Source organism: Rana temporaria, chromosome 5 (genome assembly GCF_905171775.1).
Source record: "Rana temporaria chromosome 5, aRanTem1.1, whole genome shotgun sequence".
Classification (NCBI taxonomy): Eukaryota; Metazoa; Chordata; class Amphibia; order Anura; family Ranidae; genus Rana; species Rana temporaria.
In genome coordinates this window covers 195170878-195181897 of record NC_053493.1, presented here as the reverse complement: position 1 = coordinate 195181897, position 11020 = coordinate 195170878, and positions in this window count along the sequence as shown.

The following is an 11020-nucleotide window of genomic DNA, read 5'->3' as shown; positions in this document are numbered from 1 at the left end:
TGCATACATTTTGAAAACTTGCAAACAAATATATCATACAAATGAAAACATAACTGCTTGAATATGAGCAAAAAGAAATGCTTTTCAACAGATTTTTACAAAACCAACATGGACACATTTTACCTAAAATTGGCCATTTTAACCACTTGCTGACCAGCCGCCACAGTTTTACTGCGGCAACATGGCTCGGCTGGGCAAAACTAAGTTATGTTACATCGCTTAGCCCTGTGGCTGCTTGCCACTAGAGCCGATGTGAGTGCCCGCGGGCACGATGAGTGCCAGGCACCCGCGATCGCTCGTGACACAACGCAAACCGGGATCTGTGTGTGTAAACACACATATCCGGTTCTCTCAGGGGAGAAATTAGTGATTGTCTGTTCATTCTTTGTATGAACAGCAATCTGTAATTTCCCCTAGTCAGTCCCATCACCCCCTCAGTTAGAACACAGAGAGGGAACACATTTAACGCCTTGATCGCCCCCTACTGTTATCCCCTTCCCTGACAGTGACATTTTTACAGTAATCAGTGCATTTTTATAGCACTGATGTCTGTAAAATTGTCAATGGTCCCAAAAATGTGTAAAAAGTGTTCGATGTGTCTGACATAATGTTGCAGATCACCACCATTATTAGTAAAAAAAATAATAACGATAAAAATTCCATAATTCTATCCCCTATTTTGTAGACGCTATTAGCCAGATTCAGGTAGATGGGAGCACCTTTGTGCCGGCATAGCGCAGCTCAAATGCGCTACGCCGACGTAACCTAGAGAGGCAAGTACAGTATTCACAAAGCACTTGCTCCCAACGTTGCGCCGGCGTAACGTAAATTCGAAGGCGTAAGTGTAAGTGGGTGTGACCTTATGATGGCCTGAGCATGGAGCAGTGGCTTACGCCCGGCGTATCATCAACGGAGCATGCGCAGTGACGTTGACCTATGATCGCTTCCCTGTGCGCATGCTCACAATTACGCCGGCGCAACTTCCTGGAATACGCCGGCCCACCAGCTTACGTCGAGCGCATAAATACGCCCAAACATTCGTCCGTCCAACGGAAAAGTACATCCTGCTTTTTCCCCTCCCTGAGCAAGGTACTTTTGTTTTATGATGGCTTCTAGAGTTTCAGCGAAGGACAAGAGAAAGAAGAATTTCTCGCCAGAGGAGAAGGCAGTTCTCATCTCTGCCATTGAGAGGTATGACGTCTTCCTCCATGGTGCCCAGAGTCGTGATACCAGCCGGGCCAGGAAACAGGTCATCCTGGAGTCCATCGCCACTGAAGTTATTGCCCTTGGAAATGAGTCCTGGACCGCCAAGGACATTAATAAAAAAATTAATGACATGAGGCGCCATGTTCAGGATAAGTTGGCCGCCATCAGGAAGCACCAGAGGGGCACGGGTGAGGTGAGCTTGACCCCGGAGGAGGAGGTGATTTCCCGTTGTATGGAGAGGGAGCAGTTGGAGGGCCTTGAGGGCTTTGATTCCCTTGATGAGGCCTCGAGGACAGGTAAGTGTTTTTTTACCCCTATCCGGTGTGTAGCATGTGAGGGGGTGGAAGGGAACATGTGACAAGTGTGTGGGTCCACCAACGTGTGAATGCTTTGTGTCATTCACAGATGTGCAGGAGGGAGCGGGGCCATCTGCTGCCGGTGGCCATCCCACGCCATCTTCCCCGGAACAACCTCAGCCAGACCCCCTAAGAAGCCAAGTTCCAGCGGTGGAGGGGACTGCCCACACCTCTCCTCTCGAGGTGGTTGAGGAGGAGACGGTGAACCTTGCCCAGGTTTGCCTCTATATAGAGGAGGCCTCTGTTGTGCCTGGGCCCTCTCACACCCCCCCATCAGGGGAAGCCCCTCTGGCTCAGCCCCCATCAGGGGAAGCCCCTCCGGCTCAGCCCCCAGCAGGGGAAGCCCCTCAAGGGCCTCACCATACAGCCGGTCCCAAGCATCTTCTGCCCCCAGGAAGGCGACATGGAAGACCAGGGGTGTTCCTGATTCCGTGCAGGAACAAATAGCAAGGGACCAGGCCCGGCAGACCCGGCATATGGGGTAAATATCCGTGAACCTGCACAGGGTGGCTGACAGCCTGGCCTCCTCGGCACAGATGAATGACGCAGTGCAGGATGTCAGCGGCAATTGTGCTGCAGTGGTGACCTGCCTGGGGGAGCTGCAGGCCACCACAGCCAACCTTGTTTCAGAGGTTCAGACCCTGACTGTGGCGGTCCAGGCCAACACGGCTGCCATCCAGGAGGAGGGGAGGCATAGGCAGCACAACCAGCGGCACAACCTCACCCGCCAGCTGAGGATGCAGGCCCAGACCAATCGGTACCTCAGCCGCATTGCCGTGGCCGTGGAGGGCAGGCAGCCATCACCTGCCAGGAGTGGCAGACCTGGGGATCAGCCACCTCCAGATGCCCCACCCCCCCACCCGAGGCTCCCCCCAGGCAGCTGAGGAGCCAGAGAGGTGGCACCAGGCGCAGCCCACGTCAGGGCAAATGAGTGCTGTTTTTTTTTTTTTGTGCCCAGAGTATGAGCTTATTTATGTTTTGTATGTGCTCAGGAAATGAGTTTTTTTTTTGTTGTTTGTGCTCAGGAAATTATTTTTTTTATTTTATTTATGCTCAGGTCATGAGCTTTTTATTTTATTTATTACTGCACACGGTCAGTAGTGCAGGCTACAGTGTGACTGGTGTGTGAATGTGGGGGTGACATACCTGCCAGTAAGGTGTGTCACCCTGGGTCGTCGGGGAGAAGTTATCCCCACGACCGTGTGAATGTAGTATGAATGGACAGTGACACCATTGGGGCCTTGGGGCAGCGTTGCTGCTCCCAAGTCCTACATGGTGGACTTGGGCTAATCCAATGTGATGTGGATGTGGTGTGTGTGAGCTAGGGACCACAGTGGTGTGCATGCGTGCATTCTCCTTGTGCCATGATGAATGTGTGTGTTTAACGTGCAAAGATTCCTACCACGAGGCATCTCCTGACTGCTCTTCCCTCAGCAGACAGGGTAGCCTCAGTTTGGGGGGGACTGTGTGGTTCGGGGGTAAGGTCATCACATATGTCAATCTCCAGGCCCTTTCTCATGGCGTAGTTGTGCAGCATGCAACATGCACCGATGATCTGGCACACAAAGTTTGGGGAATACAACAGGGTCCCCCCGGACTTATCCAGGCATCAGAAACGGGACTTCAGGAGGCCAAATGTGCGTTCCACCACTGCATGGGTACGTATGTGTCCACAATTGTAATTTCTCTCTCCTCTGGTTTGGGGATTCCGGAATGGAGTCAGGAGATGGGGCCCAAGTGCATATGCAGAGTCACCTGGAAGGGAAAAGACAGGAGGATGTTAGTCGTGCATGTGCCCCTCGTGATGTCTGCATCATGGGGGCGGACAGTCATGCCTGACTCCCATGTCACTCACCAACCAGCCAGCTGTTCCCGTTCACGCTCTGTTCGAATTCTGTGGGGATGTTGCTTTGACGGTATATGTAGCTGTCGTGGCTGGACCCGGGGGGGGGGGGGGGGTTGGCACGGACGTGCCATATGAGGCATTGGGCATCGGCTATCACCTGTACGTTGATGGGATGCCACTGCTTATGATTGCGGTATATGTGCTCTGTGGCACGGGGGGGGGGGCGTAGTGCCACATGTGTTCACTCAATGGCCCCCACGGTGCGTGGGAATTCTGCAATTCTGAAGAAATTCAGCATTGCCTTCTGCCGCATATGCTCATGGTTGGGTCTGATGATGTGGTGGGAGATGCGTCTGAGGATTGCGGGGACAACCTGGTGCACACATCTGCTCATGGGGGATTGTGACATCCCAGACACGACTCCACGTGTACGCTGAAAAGATCCACTGGCGAGGAAATGCAGTGTTGCCAGTACCTTGACCAGTGGCTCCACTGCATGTGAGCGATGTGTCTTGCTGGTGATGTCATCATGCAGGGTTGTGGCTAATTCCAGGATGACAGCAGGGCTGAATCTGAAGATGCGATACACCTCTAAATCACCCATGCCACGTTCATGCGCCATAACGGTGCTGCTGTAGCTGACCTGTGCACGTCTGGTGCAGAGATAAACCAGCTTTTTGATGGAATAACTTTAGGCCGGAAGTACAACTTACGCGCACCACGCGTAGCCTGCGTCGGGCGCACGTACATTCGTGAATCGCCGTACCTCCCTCATTTGCATATTTGAATAGGAAATCAATGGGAGCGCCAGATGCGTCCAGCGTAAATATGTGGCCAGGATGCCCCGGCGTAGGAAAGTTACGTCGGTCGGAGGAAGCCTATTTTCAGGCGTATCTAGTTCTGTGATTCACGTACAGCCGCCTATCTTTAGGTCGGCGTATCCCATTTGCACTATGCCGACGTAACATAGTGAGGCAAGTACTGTATTCACAAAGCACTTGCCTCCTAAGTTATGTCGGCGTAGCGCAAATGGCCCGGCGTAACCACGCCTAATTCAAAATAGGCAGGTAGGGGGCGTGTTGTATGGTAATGAATTCACGATTCATTACCATACATGTAAATGAAGCGCCGATCGTACGGCGCATGCGCGCGCATGCTCAGTATCATGTCGTAAATACTCCTTGCTTTCGAAGGGGAACGTAACCTACGCCCAGCCCCATTCTGAATTGGCTTACGCAAATGACGTGAAATTTGACGGCTGTCCGACGTCTATACTTAACATTGACTGTGCCATCTTTTTGGTGGTTTATCTTTACGCCTAAAAAAGCCTTAAGTAAACGGTGTATCTTACATGCGACAGCCGTGCGTACGTTCGTGAATAGGCGTATCTTGACCATTTGCATATTCTCGGCATAAATTGACGTACACGCCCCTAGCGGCCAGCGTAAATATGCAGCTAAGATATGACGGCGTAGGAGACTTACGCCGGTCATATCTTAGCAACAGAGAAGCGTATCTCAATTTGAGCATACCGCTTACAGATACGACGGCGCGGATTCAAACTTACGACGGCGTATCTACTGATACGCCGTCGTAAGTCTTTATGAATCTAGTCCATGGTGGGTTTTTTTCAAAATTGTCGCTGTTTTTTTGTTTATAACGCAAAAAATAAAAACCGCAGAGGTGATCAAATACCACCAAAAGAAATCTCTATTTGTGGGAAAAATTAACGCAAATTTTATTTGGGTACAGCAAAGCACGACTGTGCAATTGTCTGTTAAAGCGACACATTGCCGAATTGCAAAAAGTGCTCTGGTCAGGAAGGAGGTAAAATCTTAAGCAGGGATGAATAGAATTCACTAAAAGGTTTAAATGTAATTGCTTCATTGAGACTAGGACATTTTGTAGCCTGTAGAATAAAAATCCACTCAGTTTCTTATTGTAATAAAATCTTATCAACAACTCTCCCACCTGACCGATGATCGCCCTAATTTGATGCCCCTGGCCTGCAGTTTTCCTTCCTTGCATCAACACAGGGTCCCCCTTCCCAAGGAGGTTAGTTCTCCTATGGAGACTATTTTTGGTGTATGCAAGTTTGTAGACAGAGATTTATTTCCTTGTCTTCTATCCTCATCAGCTGACAAAGAAGGCAAAGGCTGTGCCTTCGAAACGCGTTCTGATTGGCCAGACAGCATGTGGGCGGCTCCCCAGTTTGCAGCCCTGGACCACTCCCACCCAGAGACACACAGCTGACATCTCCATGAGGCATATCGAGGCTTCAGCTGCGGCTAACACACGGTGCTCGTGGATCCCTCAATAGAGACTTTCCGGCGGCCCTCCTGTGCTCCTGTGACACTGCATGTGGAAGGTCCCACCCGCTCTAGCTCTCTGCAAGTGCGCCAACATTTTTCACGTTTTATGCCGCGTACACACAACCGTTTTTCGGGTTGTAAAAAAATGACGTTATTCAGGCTCTAAAACAACGTTTTTTTCAACCCGATCATTAAAACGGCCTTGCCTACATACGATCGTGAAACAAAAATGCTCTAGCAAAGCGCGGTGATGTACAACACGTACAACGGCACTATAAAGGGGAAGTTCCATTTGGATGACGCCACCCTTTGGGCTATTTTAGCTGATTTTGTGTTAGTAAAAGATGATTTGCACTTTTCTGTCTGTTACAGCGTGATGAATGTGCTCACTCCATTACGAATGGTAGTTTTACCAGAGGAGCACTCCCATCTCATAACTTGCAGATTTTTCACGTCGTTAAAGCCCACACACAACCATTTTTTACAACCCGAAAAAACGACAACGTTAAAAACGTCGTTAAAAAATAGAGCATGTTCGAATAATTTTTTGCCCGTTTTTTAGAACCCGAAAAATGCTTTTAAGCCCACACACAATCGTTTTTAATGAAATAATTTTTTTTTTTTTTTTTTTTTACAACTCGAAAAACGGCATTAGTGTTGTTTTATACTTATATACTGAATAAATTCCTAAGCTGTAGGATTGGCTTGGCACTGCTATCTCCTCCCTTTGCTTTCCCTTTGTTCACAGTGATCGACTTCCCCAGCCCGCGCCTGAAGTAGCCTTGCTCCCTTTACAGCCTTCATTTAGAGACTTTTTTAGAGACAAATTTTGTAGGGGTTCATCCCCTAGAACTTTCAATTCACTCACCATTCACATGGTTGCACCTTTATGTATCAGCATGCAGATGCATGCCTTTTCATTTAAATTTTAAACTTTTATCTTTTTCATAAGATGGTCTAGCACTGAATATTATACCAATATTGTGTATGTGTTTCCTTGTGTAGCAGGGTCATCCTGTCAGAGTCTAATGACAGGCCATCCCCGCTGGGACTTTATTCACGTTTGTAAATATGTAAGATACCTTTAAGAAGTTATGCATTGTGGGATTGCAAGTAGCGGGAGATATGGACTCCATTGACTCTTAAGAGAAACAGACTACACATCCCACAATGCCCTGCAGCATTGGAACATGTGACACCTCCGCACAGACTTATGGGGGAGGTTACTTAAAGAAGGGGCGCGGCTGCTCTCTCTTGGGACCAACACTTTCTCCTCTGTGGAGCTGCAGAAGACAGCACAGCGTGTCGCTAGGCCAGAAGCCTGGGCCTAAATTCACTGAGAGACGAGCCATCCAGAAGGAAGCAAGACTCCGGTATCCAGCCCGTGTTCCTGGGGAACGAAGAGGCAGCCCAGCTGACAATTGAAACAGTGGAGCACCATCGCCCGGGATCCTTGTGCTGTGGAGCGTTGATTCACCAACGTGCCTTCTGAGGAGAATTCAGGCGGGTCGGCCTGTCGGGTGAGAGAGCACACGCTCAACTTCTAACTCCCTTTAAACAGACACCTTAGTGCCACCCCACAGGCCGGAGACACATGTTGGCCTCCAGCTGAAACTTAGAGGCCTTTATCTACTGTTTAAGTGTTTTATACAAGTGACTGACGCGCGATCAGTTAACCAACGTTTGCTGTTCCAGATACTTTGTTGTGTAACTTCATTCACCGATTGCCACTTGTGGATTATAAATTTACTGTGCACCTACCGGCCGCAACGTGGAAGTTAACTATTCTGTAGGACTGCCTACCATTCTTTAGTTTAGGTTTTTTCATTAATGTTAATTGCTGATTCTTGCAAGGGCCCTTGCTGAATCATAGTGAGTCATTACCTGACAATTGTTTTGTTTGTGATTTAAATCTAAGCTTGTTTCTTAAGTTCACGTGAAGTAAACTTATTCTTTCTGATTTAAATATATCAACTGTGTGAAGTGTACTTTCTCGTCTGGAGGGACCATCCATAAAAGCAGGTAATACTATTGCCATATCATCACTGCATGTTGTGTGCCTGCTATTGTGACCCCAGCCCAGCAGAGGTCACAATATCTTACCCACCGGACTTCTAATGTGTCAAGAGAGGGTTCGAGTCATTTAAATAGGGGTGAGCCAAGCCAAATAGAGTAGATCCCAAAACAATCAGCAGCTCCTGCGGGGGTAGAGCTACACTAAGAATGGGGAAATGCTTGTTTACATCAGCATTTCCCCATTCTTCCTCTCCTTGAGACGATTGCATGGATCCCTGCGGACATCGAGTCCACGGGATCCGCGATCAGACTCACGGAGCTCGTGTCGGGCGAGCGGCCACAATGTCGTGTCTTAAAGGCGAAGTACAGTTACGTCAATATGCCTGTATGTGCCAGTCTGCCAACGTATATCCACGTGAGCCGGTCGGCAAGCAGTTAAAGTGATACTAAACACTTTGGGCCAGATTCTCATACATTTACTTTGCTCCTGGGCAGCGTAACGTATGTGATTTACGTTACACCGCCACAGGTTTACAGGTTTACAGCCTGATTCTCAGAACACTTACCTGTAAACTTGCGGCGGTGTATCGTTAAATCACTCGGCGCAAGCCGGCTCAATTCATATGGGGCGGGCACCATTTAAATTAGGCGCGCTCCCGCGCCGAGTGTACTGCGCATGCTCCGTTGGGTAAATTACCCGACGTGCATCGCGATAAATGACGTCGCCCCGACATCATTTGCTTAGATGTTTCCGTGAATGGCGCTGGACACCATTTACGTAAACGTCTAAGCAAATGATGTCGGGGCGACGTCATTTATCGCGATGCACGTCGGGTAATTTACCCGACGAAGCATGCGCAGTACACTCGGCGCGGGAGCGCGTCTAATTTAAACGGTCGTCTTACGCAAACAACGTAATTTTTTTTAAATTCGACGCGGGAACGACGGCCATACTTAACATTGGTTGCCCCTCCTAATAGCAGGGGCAACCTTACGCGTCGCGTACGCTACGGTAATTTACCCGACGGAGCATGCGCAGTACACTCGGCGCGGGAGCGCGCCTAATTTAAACGGTCGTCTTACGCAAACAACGTAATTTTTTTAAAATTTGACGCGGGAACGACGGCCATACTTAACATTGGTTGCCCCTCCTAATAGCAGGGGCAACCTTACGCGTCGTGTACGCTACGGAAACGACGTAAATTCTCAGCGTCAACCTCGCGCTTGTTCGGGAATCTCGCGTAATTACCTCATTTGCATAGACGACAGGGAAAACGACGATGCGACACCTAGCGGCGGGAAAAAAATAGCTTTTAAGATCTGACAGCGTAAGAGCCTTACGCCTGTCAGATCTAATGGGTATCTATGCGTAACTGATTCTAAGAATCAGTCGCATAGATACCGGGGGCCAGATGAGGAGTTACGACGGCGCAAATGATGTTGCGCCGTTGTAACGCCTTTGAGAATCTGGGCCATACTGTTTAACTACTTTAGCCCCAATAGGATTTGCCCCCTTAATGACCAGGTCATTTTTTTGCGATACTGCACTGCATCGCTTTACCTAACAATTGCACGGTCCTGCAAAACTGTACCCAAGCACAATTTATGTATTTTTCCCCCCACAAATAGAGCTTTCTTTTGGTGGTATTTGATCACCTCTGCGGATTTTATTTTGTGCGCTGTAAATAAACAAAAAGCGACAATTTTGAAAAAAAAAACACTTTTTGCTATAATACATATCCCCAAAAAATTATTAAAACACATTTATTCATCAGTTTAAGCCCATATATCCTTGTAGATATTTTTAATATTGCAATAGGTGTATATTGATTGATTTGTGCAAAAGTTATCGCGTTTACAAACTATGAAATAGATTTAGGAACTTGTATTTATTTTGTATTGTTTTAACTAGTAATGGCATCGATCTGGGACTTTTTAGCAGGACTGCGACATTGGGGCGGACAAATCTGACACTTTTTGGGGACCAGTGACATTATTACATTGATCAGTGCTAAAAATGCAGGAAAGGGGTTAACACTAGGGGCGATCAAGGGGTTAAGTGTGTTCCCTAGGTGTATTCTAACTGTAGGGGGGTGGGCTCACTGGGACATGACAGAGATTACTATTCCCGATCACTGGGAACAGAAGATCTCTGACATGTCCCTTGTCAGAACGGGGATCCGCTTGTTTACACTGGCAGATGCCCATTCTGCCTCTGTACTAGGCAATCGCGGGTCGACATTGAGTCAGCGTGCAGTGGGAGCGTACAGGTATGGCGATTCACTCACTGCTGCCTAATCGATATATAGCTGTCACATGCCCAAGCTCTTTCCCAGCCTGTCTGCAAGGAAATATAAGCATGTGCACAAAAAAAGCGCAGCAACTTTGGAATACAGAGTAAAAATAAATAATTAATTAATATTAATAAATTGTTTTAAATTGTCATACAAATATATTTGAACTCAAACCTTTATTATTTTTTGGCAATAACATGTGTGGGCAGATTTATGCCAGTCATAGGCTGTGTCACGTCCCTCCATCAATCGAGATGTAATATCCCAAACTCGTTGTTTTTAGCTGGTTTGTAGGCATGGAGGAGTAGGGAGGGAGTGGATTGTCATTTAACACTGTGTATACACCTACATGTGTAACTATATAGTCACATAGGCTGCTCATATGTGATAGAAAGGAAATGCTCAGCATAGAAAAAATTAGGATCAACCTGATTTTTTGCAGAACACAGAAAACGAATCTCATAATGAATGATCGAGTATGAACAGCATTTGATAAAGCATTTATTGATAGGTTTTTATGATGTGGGTTTAATGTCACTTTATAAATACATAAATAATCCTGTATAATAATAACTAAGCTGACCTATTAGCACAAGGCCAAATGTGTCTGTGTTGAGGACATTTTGGTTGTGTCCCAAAGGTACTGCAGTATTCACTTGTTTTTTCCTCCTCTTCCCTACCTACCTTCTGCAATGGTAGGTGAAACATACAGCATCCAATGGAGTCCTCCTTCAAACACAACCCTCTTTTATGTCAGTTCTTATTTTGAGTTGTTGATTTCCCATTTTAATTATTTTTAATAAATGTAGGCATCTTTTAACACATAGTTATGTGCATCCCATTTTTTTCTTTCATTTTAGCACTACACAGTCACCCTGGCTTCTACAAGAGTGACACTCCAATCTTTGGACTTATTCATTAAAATGTATTGGAACTTGTTATACTGTCATCGTTGTGTCCATCTCGCGGGAAAAATTAACATTGGTACAA